The sequence below is a fragment of the Malania oleifera genome, chromosome 4 (genome assembly GCF_029873635.1).
Source record: "Malania oleifera isolate guangnan ecotype guangnan chromosome 4, ASM2987363v1, whole genome shotgun sequence".
In the NCBI taxonomy this organism is placed as follows: Eukaryota; Viridiplantae; Streptophyta; class Magnoliopsida; order Santalales; family Ximeniaceae; genus Malania; species Malania oleifera.
In genome coordinates, this window is record NC_080420.1 from 62,934,059 (window position 1) to 62,952,056 (window position 17,998).

The window sequence follows — 17,998 nt, forward strand, 5'->3', positions numbered from 1 at the left end:
TAAAGATTTCACTTCTTTCTTTTTTTCTTTTATAAAAACTAGTTGTTATTGTCTAAAATCAAATTGAACCGTCCTTCGATTGTAATCACATGAAAGGAACCAAATAATAACGACTTGGATGACCTGGGGCGTATCCCGAGGGATCACTCCGATGCTTAAGTTAGGGAATGGGAGGTTTAGATTGCAATAGTAAGTGAAAAATGAGTGAATATCATTGATATGCTTACCTCCTCCTAGGATCTTTTTTATAGTGATGGAGGCAAACTCTCCTCATGAGTGTGTCATTATGCTTAGGGGAGGTTAAGATTGTTGGGTCCAACCCACGTAAGTAAATTAAAAAAAAAAAGAAAAAAAAGGAAGCCCATGTGCTTGAAGTCTATTAGGGCAATTAAAGGAGGCGGCAGTGTGGAGTGCCACTACAAGGGAAAAATAAAAAATAAAAATTGGAGCGTCGCAATAGTGGAAAAGAAGTGTGTGTGGTTGTGTCTGAGGCAATAGTAGTGTGTTGTGCTATTTTTATCAACTCGACAATTAGAAGGTCCTTTGAGATCCGATTTTGCTAAAATTTAGAGAGCACGTTTGGGATTTGTCAACCTTCGATCTGGACGGTGGAGATCTATTTAAGAGCTTTGGAAGACCTAATCTTGCAATACTGACAGTAACTGCATTCGAATGACTTCATTCGCTCATTCTTACTTAATCGTGATTCTTTTAGGAATCCTTTTTGCTCTAAGTTTGTGAGCATTTTTTGTGATTGTACTGTTGTAATTTTTTCCTCTATTATAGTGGAAGTTTTATTGGATCTCATAGGCCCTGTGATTTTTACCCTTCACATTGGAGGGGTTTTCCACATTAAAAATCGTGGTGTTCCTATTGTGGTGTATGATTTATTATTATTATTATTGGTTGATTATTTTTGCTCGTCACAGATTTAATTTTTGAGAAAGATTTATTTGTTGTGCTAGTTTTCTTGTACTTTCCCAAGAAGTGGTATTAGAGTTAGGTTTATATAAAGTGCGGAAGACAACGTAGGTACTATGTGCAAGCTCACAACTTCAAATTATTCAATTTGGAAACCAAAGATGGAGGATATTCTTTATTGTAAGGATTTATTTAATCTGATTGAGTTGGGTAGTGATAAGCCGAAAAAACAAATGAAGGCTGACTAAAAGAAAATGCATAGGAAAGCAGTTGGCATAATCAGATAGTGGGTGGATAATAGTGTATTTCATCATGTGGCTCAAGAGACAGATATTCAAATAATTTGGAAGAAGGTGGAGAGTCTTTATGAGAGAAAGATTACTCACAACAAAACTTTTGCAACTAGAAAGTTTGTAAGTTTGAAGCTTAAAGAAGAAAAAATTTGTTACTGAATGTTTGAGCGATTTCCAAAATTTGGTAAACCAGTTAACCAACATGAAGATAATTTTAGATGATAAACTACAAGTTTTGTTGCTATTAAGTTCTTTTCCAGATAGTTGGGAGACTCTTATAGTATCTCTTAGCAACTCGGCTCCAAATGGTGTGTTGACTCTATCATTTGTTAAAGATAGCTTATTTAATGAAGAGGCCAGAAGGAAATAAATGAGTATAGTAATACCCAGGTACTTGTTACAGAAGATAGGAAGAGAAGCTAATACAAATATGAAATGGGTAGAAGTAAAAGTAGAAGCACATCAAGGTCAAGATTTAAAAATCTTGAGTGTCATTATTGTTGTAAAAATGGTCATATCAAGAAGTACTGTTATAAGTGGAAGAGAGAAAATAAAAGTCACAATGACAAGCAAGAAAAGAAGGATTGTGATAATAATAATCGTGTTGTTACTATTGTTGGAGATGATTTGGTTCTTATGATGATAATGTAATTAGTGTTGCCTGTAATGAAATTAGTTGTGTGGTTGACAACGGTGCCTCTTTTCACGTGACATCAAAGAAGGATTTCTTCAGTTCATATACTTCTAGTAACTTTGGAGTTTTGAAGATGGGAAATGATGTTGTGGTACCGATAGTTGGCATTGGAATTGTTTGCTTAAGGACCAATAATGGAACAGAATTGGTACTTAATAATGTCAGTCATGCTCCTAGTGTTCTTCTGCATTTGATTTTTGCTGGAAGCACTGCAAAAAAACTGGTTTTTAGTGATGGAATTATTAGTGATGATTTGAAAACCGTCATTAAAAGCGTTTATTAGTGAGAATTTTATATAACTGTCACTAATAATACAGGTATTAGTAATGGTTTCAAAACTGTCACTAATAAAGAACTTTTAGTGACAGATATTAAACCGTCACTAATAATTTTGTCACTAAACTATTGTGAGAAGAGAAGCCACTTTTGGTGCTAAAATTTTCCAGGAAAATATTAGCGACGGTTTCTATACTATTAGTGATGGTTTTCGGGCATCACTAATAGTGAATTATTAGTCACGGTTTCTTAACCATCACTAATAGTAAATTATTAGTCATGGTTCACAAAACCGTCACTACTAGGCCATTATTAGTGACAGTCCAGGAAACTCGTCACTAATAGTTTTGTATTAGTGACGGGTACCGCCACTTAAAAAATAGCCTTGACCGGGGTAAAAGTTAAGAATAATAGTTGTAGTATTAGTCATGGTTTGCGAAACCATCACCAATAGTCATGTATTAGTCACGATTCATGTAACTGTCACTAATAATGTAGTGTTGACTGGGAAAAGTTAATAATATTAGTGATGGTTTAGTACAATCGTCACTAATAGTTTATTATTAGTGACGACTTTTCTCAACTGCCAGTAATAGTTTTTGAATTAAAAAAAAGGAAAAATTTAGGGAAAATAGAAAATTAATTCAAAAAGTTATGAAAATTTGTGGGGAGGTAAAGGGTACATTTTTTAGGCCGTGGGTAGTCTATTTTTTAGTTCTGCACTCCGGGAAAGGCTTGAAAAATGTCAGGGAGAGCTGCGGTGCATAGCGGTCAGGTTGGTTCAGATTTTTTTTGTGGTTTCTTCTATTATCTGTAGTGAAGTTTTGCAATGATTGGACTAATTTTTAAAATGCAATTGAGGTTGTGAGATCTTTTGAAACTGTTCATCACAGTAAAATGGAATTTGATGCCCGAAAAATAAATTGCGCATTTAAGGTTTAGATTCTTTTTTAAGTTGAATGTATGAAGAGAAATATCATCACTAATAGTCTTATATTAGCTAGTACTAATGATTCTCGTAAACTGTCACTAATAATGCATTTGTTGATAAGGATAATGGTCAAGACTGATTCACAAGCAAGTTGATCTAATGTAGCAACGAAAATGGCCAATCAAGTGTAATAAGCGAAATGCAAACATAAAAATGACCTCGCCTTGGCAAAATACGTGGAAAATGACCTAACTGATGAGTCGAGCCAAGCACTTAGCCCTGTTGGACCAACACCCATCTCTCAAACTCCAGAGTAGAATGATCTATGTGGCCATGGACTGGGATTAATGTTCTTAACGTAGTAGATGAAAAAGATGGAAGAGCTATCATTGAGAGTGAATATTGGTTGAAGAGATTGATTCTCTAAATTTAAACCTTTTCTAATTCATACATTTTGGAATGACTGTGTACAGAACATGGGCTAGTTGTTTACTGTTGTATAATTCGTAGCTAGCGGTGGACAAATAAAACCAGTTACTGAGATTGTCAGGAATCTAAACAGGAAAGAAATACTTAATTAATGTTTTGGGCAACCTAACCAGTGTGCTTCACACCACAAATGAGAATCTGGATGAGTTGAAGATAAAATACAAGCATGTGCCTAAGTAGAATGCTTGAAGAGAATGACCGTCATGTACTAATGGTTTTTGGGATTTTCTATCAATATATTGTTGCAATTATACATAAATAAGTAAATAAATAAAAACAAAAATTATAAAAATAAATTAGTAATGGAATAATTAATAACAATACTAATAGTAGTAGTCATATAAAATAATTATAATTGTAACGACCTCAAAAATTAAAACATTTTTTTTAATAAACACATATGAACTACTTTGATACCCCTACTATGAAATCTCAGGCCACAGAAGGGCACTGAGGTGTTCTTATACACAATAATCATTCCTATGCATCAGAAATGTAAATCATACCACCATATATACCATACAATACCAGAACTCAATATTTCCAGCCTATAATTATATTTACATCACTCTCCAGTATCATCTACCCCAAAATACAACGCCTTGTACAAACTTACCCTATAAGCAAGGCAACCCAGTAATCACTCTATTCGCGAGCCTGATCTCCTCGTCTAGCTGGCTCACCTGAAAAACGTTGAAGTAATGGGGTGAGACAACACTCAGTAAGTGGAAATACGATATTACTAGTGTATGGCAAATAAGTGACATACTATTTTAATAATATCTGTAACTGTATAAATAATACATCCGTTTAAAGAACATCATGTGGTTAAGCATAGCTTAAAATATAATTGTGTCATCTAATTTTCTACTTTTCATATTGATAATATCATACTATAATTATCAAATGCTGTAAAACTGTATACATATATATAACTGTGCTTTATCCCTAGAACTCTGTATGTCATAATTTGACCCCTCATGATAGGTTTGTGCGGCCCATAGGCAGGACTTAACGCTGGTCGGCCCTCTAGGTAAGTCACTATACTCTACATTACCTTAGCCAGGCAAAACTGCATCCACTCTTAGGCACGGGATTGGCTGCTACCTCATCAAACTGGCCCCCTTAACCCAGCGAACTGGGGAGTTGCATCCACTCCGAACACGGTTTGACGGTACCCACATACTATTTAAGATATGTGGTTGCACTCTATCTGCATTAGCAACAGTACCGTGCTCTGTATTCTGTATCTGTCTGTATTATTTCACAGGGATCTGATATCATATATATAATACTATAATCTTTCTACTATTTTCATCATGTTTCCAAAATAACCATAACACTATAATTCTGTACTATAAATACTGTAAAATCTGTATAATAAAACTGTAGCATCTTGATGCTATATCTGTATATCTAACTGTATAAACTGCTTGTATAATCTGTCTGTATACTCTGAGTGTTGTGGTATTAGGAAACATGGTATTCTGTAAATACTATATATATTGATCTGAATAAAATTGTAGTATATTGTTCTAAATAACATTTTATATGTATACATACTGATCTGAATAAATATCTGTGTATATCAATCTATCTCTGTATGTACTGTATAACGTGATATGCTGAAGAAAGCTGTATATCAGAAAATATGTACTCAGGCCACACAAACATTAAACTCTTCTTTAAAAAATGGATATTGAACTGGTATATATATAGATATAAAATCTCTGGTACATTATTAAAACTTCTAGCATAGCATATTTTCCTTACTTTATTTCTGTGAAAACCCCTTATTATGCCTGTTCTTACTCCTGCAGGGTTCCCCACTCAACACCTTGAAAATAATATCTTACAGAATAAAATATACTTATTTTTCTACATACAACATCCTTGAAATTGGGATGGAATTCGAACCACTCCCACCAATGAGTCGCTCTTCCAGACTTGTGAAGAACTTTCCTATGAGCGTTGTGGTAGTCTTAGATCGTCGATCCGGAGAGAAATAGAGCCGAGATCAAAGAGAGAAGGAGAGGGAGACGTTTAGAGAGAGAAAGAGGGATTCTTGCGCCAATTTTCTCTAAATAATATGAGTTTTATATTTATAGCCATGAGTGTATCGACGAGACACGTCATCTCGTTGACAAGTCCCTAAAGAAGTTCGTTGACGAACCTGAATCCCTTGTCGACGAATTTCAGACAGTCCCAAATCCCTTCTCGGTATCTTCTTGTCGACGAGATGTGTCCTCGTCAACGATATCCTCATGTACCTTCATCGACGAATCTACTGTGTTCGTCGACAAGACTCTGTTTATTTTTCTTGGGTTATTACATTCTCCCCTCCTTATAAAATTTCGTCATCGAAATTTACTATTTGTGTTGAACACCATCATACAATCTATCATCCCATAAAGGCAAACAGTCTACTTATTTTATTACTTACTCTCACTTATGGCGGAGGAATACCGTGGTTACAATCTAAATTCTGAAAGATTACATATATAAAACTAAAAGACTACCCGTTAGCCTAACAAGGCTTTCACCTTTTGTTTTGATGGTAACAAATAAAAGGTTTTAATATCATTGTGTGTTCAAGTAATGATGTTTTCAGGAAACTTAAATAAGCCAATATCAACAAAGCTTTGAAAGATCACCAACAAACTTAAAAGTACGTGATGTTTCATGAAGTGACCAAAAAGAGAAGCACAAAGACATCTAAAGATGGAATGAACTCAAAGCTCCAAGATAACCATGAAGTTTCCAAAGAACAAGAAGTGTTTAAATTATTAGGAAATCTTCATGGAAGTACTTCAAAGGTAAAAAATATCATTGTGAATGAAAAGAAGCTCTTTAGGGGAGTAATATGGACTTAGAGACTTTATTCTAAAACCCCAAAAAATATTTTTCAAAAATAAGAAAGCAAGGAAGTCAAATATATTTGGAAAAGAAAGAAGAAAACTGTTTATTTACTATCCAGACGACCGAGGTGAAAACCTCAGGTGAGCAAAGATTTTGCTCAAGAAATTTAAAACAAAAAGTGTGTCTTCAAGCGCCTAACCCTGTAACTTCAGGCTCCTGAACTCACTTCAGGCGACCAAGGTTGCACTTCAAGCAACTGAAAAACGGCAACGGATAGATTTTTTAAACTTCTAATTTTCAAATCTAATTGACTTGTGCCCCAATATTTTTAGAAACTTGGAGGGCACTCCAAGTAAACTTGGTAGCACAAATGTGAATTTTTTTCAAGCCTATAAATACATGTTTTATGATCTTCACATTTACACCAAGCATTGAACATTCTTTCAAAATCTATCTCACTCAAAGCTCTTGCTATCTACTCTAAGTGCTGAATTGCTGCGAATTTCTTAGGAAATTTTCAAGCTTTTATATCTTCTCTGAAGTATCTGAATTAAGTTCTTGATCCTCATCAAAGAGAAGTAAACCGGTGATATTTACATTAAACTTCTTACTTCATTCTTTTGGTATTTTGAATTGAAGTATATTAGTTCATTTTAAATTGTACTAATCAGCTCTATGTGTGAGCATTATTTGTACATGTCTATTTGATTTATATCTTGTAGATTGACGATTCCAAGGATTGTTTGGATCGTTGGTTAAGCAAGGAGATATTGCTTGGAGAGGCGGACTCTAGCCTAATTAAGGAGTGACCGAACAAGGATACATCGTTTGGAGAGGCGGGCTCTAGCCTACTGAAGGAGTGTGTAAAGGTATTTTTCTACCCGTTAAAAGAATAGGTTTAGTGAATCCTTTGGTGGTTTGCCAAAGGCGAAGACGTAGGCCGAGTATAAGCTGAACCTCGTAAAAATCTTGTCTCACTTTCTCTTTCCCTTACTCTCTTTATTTTCAGTACATATAAATTAGATATCTGAATTATATACACTACATGAATTAGATATTAAATAAACTTAACGCTTAATTTGCTTTTGGGATTTCGAAAACCGAAAGGGAGTACGTTAGTTGATCAATCTTTTGCGGAAACTGTATAGTAGTACGTTGATTGATTCAACACCCCAAGACTCTTTAACTTAAAGTTTATTTAAGGTCTAAGTATTTGGAAAGAGTGATTGGACGTTGTATTAAATATCAAATTGAGAGACAAATTTCATATATACAGAGTTTGATTCAAATTGATATACTCAGCATCGACAACAAAAGTTATATTGTGATTGAAAGGTTTAAAAGTTTGATATTGAGTGGATTGTATTCATATTCCAAAGAGTGCTGAATCTTGCAAATCTAAATAGTGCTGAAGTTAACTTGTTCTTGGCAAATCGTTTGGTTATTTGTTTTAAAATTGTGGTTGATTGATTACTTGAAAGATTGAATAGTTGTGTGGTTGTGGATAAATAAAGGAACTAAGTTCTTGTGTGATTGGTAAATTAAACAAACAAGTCTAAAATTGATTAATCAAAGAAAAAGTCCTTATAGGAATTAAAAGAAAGTTTAAAAATCCAATTCACCCCCTCCTCTTGGGACTACTCATTACTTTTTAATTGGTATCAAAGCGGGGTTATAACAAATCTTAATTAGTAGCTATAAAAAGATTTAAATGGCTCAATTAGGCGTAACTCCCTTTGGAGAGGGACAATCTTCAACTAGGTCACCAATCTTTTGTGGACAAAACTATACCTTTTAAAAAAAGAGAATGCAAATATATCTCCAAACTATGAATTGGAAAGTTTGGGAGGTTGTTATGGATGGTGACCTAATCCCTACTAAGATAGTAGATGGAAAACAAGTTCCCAAAGAGAAAATTGATATGATAGACTTAGATTATAAGATGCTGCAATTGTGCTTTAGATGCCAATGAATTTAATAAAATAATGGCTTGCAAATTAGCTAAGAAAATATGGGACAAATTAGAAGTAACATATGAAAGAACTATAGATGTTAGGGATAATAGGATCGATATGTTTACAAGTGAATATGAAGCTTTTAGGATGAACCTGGATGAATCCATAACTAATATGTTTACTAGATTCACTCACATAATAAATTCCCTAAATGCACTAGGAAAAACCTACACTACTTATGAGATGATATCAAAAATTCTTAGAGGGCTGCCACCAAAATGGGAACCAAAAGCTACTGCCATAATGGAAGGAAGAAATCTCAAAATCACTTCCTTAGATGAACTTATAGGTTCTCTTATAACATATGAAATGACAATGAACGATAGAAGTGGAAAAACTAAAGTCCGAGAATCTATAGCCTTCAAAACTTCAAAAGAAAACTCTAATAGTGAAGAAAAGATGGATGAAGATGAAGTAGCCTTCGTATCTAAGAAGCTAGCAAAAATTCTAAGAAGGAAAAATAAATTCAAAAGAAAATCCAAATCTGAATCAGAAGAAGAAGAAGAAGTTAGCAAGAAATCAAAGAATAAAACTCCTACGTGTTACAATTGCAATAAAGTTGAACATATAAAACCAGAATGTCCACTACTATTAAAGAAAGAGTCTAAGAAGAAAAAGAAAAAGGTCATGAAAGCTACTACTTAGGACATGATGAGTACAAGTAGTTCGAAAAATGAATCAAGTGACCAAGTGGTTGCTTATATGTGCTTTATGGCTTGGGACGATGAGGAAAACTTCTAATCTAAATCTTCAAATAATTCTTGTAGTGATGAATCCAATGATGAAAGCATGCCATCTTATGAAGAACTTCAAAATGATTTATTCAAAGTCATCTTATGAAGAACTTCAAAATGATTTATTCAAAGTTCAAAAGATGCTAATCAAAGTAACTAAGCAAAATATTTCATTAAAAAACAAGAATGAAGGAATGATAAAAGAGTTAGAATCACTTAAAACTGCTGAAAGAGAAAAGGATTCAAGAATCAAGAAAATGAAAAGTAAGAATGAAGCTATGAAAAAGGAGTTAGAATTCAAAAATCTTGTTGAAAAATAAAAAAAAGATTTGAGAATCAAAGAATTAGAAAGCAAGAATGAAAAAAAATGATAGAAGATCTTCGATCCCTATCTTCTATAGAATATAAGAAAGATATATATTTCTGAATTAGAAGATAAAAAAAGAAAATTGTCTCTAGAATTAGAGAAATCACTAAAGAAAGTTGATGGCAAGAAAGATATAGAGATAAATGATCTCAAAAATAAAATTGAAGATAAAGAAAAGATCATTTATAACTTCACTAAAGGAAAGACAAACTTTAACAAAATGATAGGCTCACAAAGAATGACTTTAAACAAAGAAGGTATTGGATTTAATGGGGTTGAAAATAAAAAGAAAAAAAATCTTTATGTGGGTTATTTTTCGAAAGCAACCAAAGACACTATGCCATCACATCAAGTAATGCCTACACTAATGCAATGTGCTATCAATGTAAGAAAAATGGGCATATCAAGTTTGAATGTCCATTCAAGAGGAAAGGCGTGAAAAATTTTTGCAAAGAAGAATCAAAGATATTGTGAAAAATTTGCTTGGAATGTTGAGTATATAGTAAAAGGGGTATAAAATATTTGAGAGAAATTTTCCTAATCACTCTTGCTAATCTCTTGCTAATCCTTGCCAATGAGGGGATATATATAGAGTTCCCGAAAATTTTAACCTTTCAGTACATGTAGGGTATTATTAGGATTGTTTTAAAACATTTTAGTACAATTAACCCTGTTTAAAAAATTTAAACGCGGTAAAAATAATTGTCCAACCCGAGAGCACCTTTTGGCTGGACTTGAGGTTCGTTTGACCAAGTGACAAAGTTTGGTCGACCGGGAGAAATTTGAACTGAGAGTTCGGTCGACTAGACTAAGGGTCCCAGGGGCGATTTTTCCAATTTCTCTTGGTTCGGTCGACCAGGTGATTTTAAACTAAGTAGTTCAGTCGACCGGGAGGTTGGGGCTTCTCTCGAAGATGTTCGATCGACTAGAGCGTTGGAGTTCATTTTTTGGTCGGTTGACCGAAGAGTCAATTGTTGACCCCTGGAAAGTTTGGTCAACCAGGCAGAGCCTATATGTTTCTAGTTGGTTGACCGAGAGGTAAGCATATTGACCTAGTTGGGGTTCAGTCGACCGAAGAGTTTTGCGTGTAGAAGTTTAGTCGACCGATCATGCCTTTTTTGTGCATTTTGGTCTTTTCTATTTATGAAGTTACTCCTATTCACATGATAATCAACACTAAGGTTATGGGGGTCATTTTCATGTAATATTGTGGGTCATATGGTCGATCTAAGGCCTTTGAGCATATACCCTAAAAATATGGCGTTTATGGTCTTGAGGTTATAAGTTCTTACATGCATGATGCACACCAATTATTACAGACCATTCATATTTTACTATTACAAACTTAATATGAAATTACAACAATGAATCTTTTGGGTCTTCTTTTTTCTTCAAGTTAACATGTGCCATTAAATGATCTTTGCTAATATGAACCTGCACATAAATTTGATAGACATTAAATACTTGAGTATTTGTCATAATCAAAATAGGGTATGACCCATAGGGTCAACAATGACACTTTTGTATATATGTAAATAAAATATAATGTAAAGATTAGTCATTGAAAATTTAGGTATACTCCCAAGAAGGGGGCTGAATTGGGTTTTAAAATTTCTTTATAATTTTGTTTGACAAGTTCCTTAGTTTAGGTATTAACCCAACAAATTAATTTTCAGCAATCACACAAACACAATAATATTGATCAACAATCCTTTGAACAATCCAAATTCAATCTTTTATGAATGAATGATGTTAAAGATCAGCTTGATAAAAAATCTTATAACTTTAATATTCAGAATCAAAATTTTCTTCAACAATAAATAGTGAGAATTTAGAAGGTTGATTTTATAAAGCCTGCAACTTTCTTTCAATGAAATAATTAATTTAACAAAATCAACTTCAGCTGTGATAATCAAAAATCAATATTCAAATTTACTTTGAACTTGTCAAACCAACTAATGATAACCAATATGTTCCTTGATTTCAAGTATGAAACAAAATCAGCATTTCAGCAACTTGCAATATGCAGCAAGTTCTTAATAAACATATACGTAGATAATAAACTTGCTATAAAGTAAAGAGATTAGGGAAGAAGAGTTGAAGACAAGATTTTTTACGAGGTTCGGCCAGAAGCTTACGTCCTTGCCCCAAGCAACATGCTATGAGGATTTTCCTTTCCAACTTTGTTACCAAGTGAAGTTACAACCTCTCTCCCTCAAAGGTGGAGTTTGCCTCTCTAATGAAAATCCTCTCTCGCTAGGCAACGATCCAACAATCTTGAATCGTCAAGAAAACAAGAAACAAGAACAAACTTGGTTCGTATAAGTAGAACTCTCTGTTCGAGTAGATTTGTACAATTGAAAAACAATATACTTCAACAATAATCAATATAGAAGATTGAAGCTTAGTAGAATATCACCAGGGTTCTGATTAGATTTGAAAATCTCAGTGAAAAAGATAAGAGAAACATGGTTTGTATCAGCAAGAGCACAACAATAATTTAGAAAAAATTTCAGCAAGAAAGCTTTGAACTTGTAATACTTATGTGCTTGATTATTGTATTTGATTTGTGAAAAATAACAAGTATTTAGAGAGTAATAAAGTTTATAGTTGTGTTCTCTAAGTTACTTGCAATGTTTCCCAAGTTTTCTCCAAGTTTGGGAGTTAAGAAATCAATTTTGGAAACTTTCCCTCGCTGTTTAAAATTTAAAACAAGAACTTCAGTCGACTATGCCCGAGGTTAGTCGCCTGAGCCTTTTAAGTTTAGCATATTTTGAAAACATAGTGTTGGGTTAGTTGACTGTGACCTGAGGGTCAGTCGCCTGTCTCAGCTCTGTTTGCTTATTTTTGTTAGCATAATAATGTCAGCCGTCTGTCCTTATAGCTTATATGATTTTCAAAACTTTGATTCCAAAACTTTAAACTTCTAATCTTGGAAAACTTAAATGAGACTTTTTTTTAAATTATTTTCCATGATTTTCAAAAATAGATCTCTAAGTCAATAATAATTCCTAAGAGCTTCAAACATCTATTTTAAAATCGTATGAAATACTTACATGAGACTTCCTATAAATTATAACTTTCTAAGCACTAAATTTTCATGCATTTGCTTCCATGCTTTGTCTATCTTGAGCTTCTTTCATCAATAATCTTTATCTTCATCAAATCTTCTAGTTTTAAATACAAGCTTTTAATAAAACTCTTTAAGCACTTGACCTTGATCTTTATCAAAGCATTTGAGCCCTAAAACTTCACTTAACCAAACATGTTAAGTACCCTTGATTTGTTATCATCAAAATAAGATTTCAAGTCTTGTTAGGCCAACAATGATAGACATAACACTTTTGTATCTATGTAAATAAAATATCATATAAAATTATATTATTTTATTTTTTTTTTAAAAATGTGCACAAAATTAAATTTAAATGCTGAAATTTCTACTTGTAAACACTATATTAATTTTTTTGTGAGAAATTTTAAAATTTGAATTAATAAAAATTTTAATTTTGTGTTATATAAAATTCCATTGAAACTTATTCAAATTTACAAAAATTTAAATTCAAAAATTAAAATTCAAAATTTATATTACTAAATACAAGTAAATATATAAAAATTTTAAAAATAAAATTAGAATCTCAAAATTATAAATATTGTATTAGGATAAAAGATACCGATCTTTTCTTAGATTTTAAAAATTTTCTAAATCTCTTTTGAGATTTTGAAAATCTTACAAATTTCCATACTTTTTGAAACTCTTATAACTCTTAATAGAATTTATTTTATTTTTAGTAGATATATAATGGAATATTTATCTTTTTGAAAAAATTTGTAAACTTTGTAAAATTCAAAGACTATTCACATTTTTTTTTTTTTACTAAAATTTTCAATACAAGTTAAAATAAATGTCCTTAGCCCAACATTATTAATATATAATTAAGTTTCCGATAGTGTGGTTGAAGACTTTGTTGGCCATTATTTTATTTGATAGGAAAGGCTGCATAGGTCAAATGCCTCTGCACCTGCACGCACTATCGCCCCTCAAATAAAATAAAATCATCTTCCCCTTGTTCTTTTCGAAGACCGCCACTCATTCCTCATGCATCGCTCCTTTTCACCCACCAAATCATCCCCACATTTCCACGGCTTAGGTGCAACTGTGCCAATGCGTGGTCGTTGGAACATAGCCAACTGTCTCACACTCCCATCATCAAACACCAATCATTAATCAAATGCTCGCGACCTTTTTTTTCCTTTTTAGATTACGCATCGAGTTTTCACGTGTCCATTATACGGTCCATGTGATTAATCTCGCGTCCCTTGAAATCGACCCCACAACTTCAAAGGGAGGTAAATTTTTAAAATTTAGGAGCGGAAACAAACCTGAAAGGGTTTGAAACCTAATGCTCATGATTTTTTGTGGTATCCAAAAAAATCGACTTTTTGTGGTACCAAAAAAGGTCATTTATATATACACCATTTGTTTTAGAGTAAAATGAAATATTGGCCAATCATAAGGTTTTTTATTTTTGTAAAAAAAAAAAAAAAAAAAAAAGATTATGAGCATTTCCTTGTTAACTCTATATCTATGCATAGAAATCATTTCCTTAGATTCAAATTCATGCTATGAAGAAATTTTATCGTTGATTCAAGTGCCAAAAAAAAAAAAAAGTTTAATTTTTTACTGCTATTCTCACTTGTTCATATAGTTCAAATATAAAATTTATATTAAGATATTTTTAGGTCATAGAGCTCTCTGTTTAATTTTTATGAAGAGATTATTTTCTTAAACTCGAACCCATAAGCAATACGTTGCAAAGAATAACTTTTTCAATATTAATACATAATTATATTCTTTGATGTCTACTTTTATTTTTAATATTAAATTCCGTTTAAAAAAAATATATCAGATCATATTTTATCTGTTAATTTCTATCTTTCATGGTGAATTAATGCTAAAAGCATAAAATGTAAAATATTTAACCAAGTAAATATAGATAAAAATAAGATACAAAATTTGATTACTTGTATTAAAAAAAATGAAAATACAATAGCACGCATCCCATACGACCGCAAATTTTAGGGTCCAACATGTTTGATCTTGTCTTCCGGAAGTCTGTCATTCATTATTGGTGCTGGTGAAGTAACACAAAACAACCAGTGTTGACCCATGGAGAAGACGACATGGCAGCTTTTGGAGATTTGGGGTGGCGAAATTAAATAACAATAGTAGCCTAGAGTGGAGGAGTACCACTGCACAGGTCAAAATTGACGCACTGTTCCCACCCCAGCCACCCCCCATGGCCCCATGAGGATATGATCCATTTCTCATTTGCTTGTCTACCATAGCTGCGTAAGAGAGCATTTATGGTGGACAAGAAAGGGTTATATTATTAAAGAGTTAAATTGCATTGTCGAGTACAATGGTACGAGAGCCTTTATGGTAGACGAGAAAGGGTTATATTATTTAAGAGTTAAGTTGTATTCTCGAGTACAGGGTACGAGAGAGCAATTAGCGAGGTGTGGCTCAAGAAGTATCATCAATTGACTTCTTTAAAAGCTAATTTTGATTCAGATCCTTGGATAGTTGAACTAAGAAAAACTAAAGCAAGGGTGGAAAGACTCCTTGCAGAGATTGAAGAGCATATTAGACTCTATCAGTCAAGGATCAGACCGTGTGAGTGGCAGTTAGAAGCGCTCCACAGGACCTTAGGAAACGAATCCGATGGTTAGGATCTTATCTATCTAGAAAAATGAGTAATGGAAAATCTGATGGTAGAGTATTTGAGAAGCAAATACTTTACTTAATTCCAGAATTAGCAGATGATTTTCTCCTAGGAAATTTAATCCTCAAGAGATACCATCCGTTTACATTCCTGTGCTTCTAGTACCTTAATTTTCTTAGTATTGGTTTGCATGGTCTTTTTACAAAATGCTTCACACAATCTAACAATACAAAGGCAACCAAATTCATGAAGAGAAACATAAAACGGTGTGAGAATTATTGTAGAGAAACACCTAAAAGATAATGTATTAGATGTTAAAGAATAGATGATATGATAATTAAAATCAGGATAGCTCTAGGCTTGGAAAGAGTGAATGTTATTAGTGCGTATGCTCCACAAATAAGCTTAACGAAAAACAAATAAAAAACAATTTTGGTAAGATTTAGATAGCATTTTACAAGAAATACCAATGTTTGAAAAGACATTTATAGGAACTGATTTGAATGAACACATTGGAAAGGATAATATAGACTATGTGAAGATACATGGAGGCCATGGATATGGAGATAAAAATGAGGCTAGTGATATAAATTTAGATTTTCCCATGTCAAATTGTTGGCTTAACATGACTTACTAATCTTATTTTTATGATAACAAATCAAAGGTAAATTAACATGTTTTGGTAAAAGTGATGATACTTCAGGAATCAGGTTTTTAAACTCAAGTTCAAGTAATCATGAAGCTCATTGCAAGAATACATGTAAAGGAAATGAAAGCTTAGAGGACATGAAAGCATGAATTCCCAAGATGACTTGATGAAAGCTTAGAGAAGTGAAACTTAAAGGCAAGATGGACTCAGCAAATGACAAACATGAAGACTCCAAGTTTAGAAGATGTTTAAGTCTTAAGAGAGTCTCTATGTAAGTATTTCATTCAAATGATGATATGGTTGGATTTGAAGCTTATTAGGAAATTCATTGACTTAGAGACCATATTTTGCAAAACCCCAGAAAATATTTTTCAAAAGTCTTAAATTACTTTGTGGAAAACAAAAGAGTAAAAAGAATGTGGAAACAAACTTGAAAATCAACAATTTTGTCTGTCTAGACGCCTAACATTTTTGGCCCAGGCGACTAACAAGTAAATAGAAGGATTTTGGGCAAACCCGAGAGGACCCAATCAATTGACTTGTAACGACCCAGTCGACAGACACCTTATTGCCTTCGAATTTTTAGTATTTTTAATGACCCAAACGACTGACCCTTCGTGATCTAATCGACTGACTCTTCGAAAATTCAAATTTTAAAAATAATGAGAAGTTTCCAAAATTGAGTTTGTTTTGAATTCTAAATGTTATGAAAACTTGAGAAACACTCCAAGTCACTTGGGGAACACGAAATAAACTTTTCTAAACTTTTTATAAATACCCCCCCCCAGAAGACAAAGGATTCAATGCACCAAGCAATACACAGTAATCAAAGATTTCTTGCTTATAAAACTCTCAAAACTCTCTTGCTCACATACTTTCTGAAGCTCTCTACTGAGTTTTGTTGTGAAACTCTCACAAATTTCTAAGCATATTCTAAATTCTTTCCATCAAGAAAGAAGCTTACAGTGATATACTTTTAAAACTTCAAATTCTTTCTATTGTTCTTTTGAGTTGAAGTATATAGAATTGTACTTTATTGTTGTACTAATTAGCTCTTATAGAGAGTGTCTTTGTATACTAAATTTGTTCTTGTTTTTGTAAACGGTTCAGGTTTTGAGTCGTTGTTGGACCAAGCGTGGGACATTGTTTGGAGAAGCAAACTCTAGCCTATTGAAGGAGGGATTGTAAAAGGTTGCTCCTACCCGTAATGGAGTGGTATAGTGGAATCCTTGGGTGTGTTGCCTAAGCAAGGACGTAGGCGGGTATAGTCGAATCTCGTAAAACTTGCAGGGTTACTCTCTTCCCTACTATCATTTAATTTTCTGCTCATATAAATTGTGTGGTTGGATATTTAACTTTATGTTCATATAAACTATGTGGATTAGATATTAAATAAACTGAAAATTAATTTGACTTTAGGATAGCAGAAACCGAAAAGGGGTATGTTGGTTGATCAATACTAATTGCAGAAATTGTAAGGGAGTACGTTGATTGATCAACATCCAAGACTCGTTAATTAATTGAAAGTTTGTTTAAATTCTTAGTTTTGGAAGAGTGATTCGAAATTTCTATAGTGCTTCATAGAAATCAAGTCTATCAATACAGGGCATTTGTTAGCTACATACTTAAACTCTACTTTGACTTACTATATTGCTGAATCTTGGAAGCATTGCTAAAATTATTCTATATTGTGAATCTTGTCTTGGTTATCTTGGTTGGTTGAATTAAATTGTTAAAAGAAGTATTCAAATTGGAATTCTCATTCATAGAGGTTTATAACTAAATTAATTTTTCGCTGAACTTGTGATTGTAAATCAACTTTGTGTGTGTGTTTGCTGAAACCAAAAAGAGTTAAGAAAGAATTAATTAAAGAGGGTATAAAGAAATTTTAAAATCCCAATTCACACCCCCTCTTGGGAATACACCTTCCTTTTCACATATAATTTAGTTATATTGAATAACTACTTTATAAAAAGAGAAGAACACTTAATAACTTTCAAGAGTGGGCATAATAAAAGTCAAATAGATTCCTTCTTAACTAGGAATA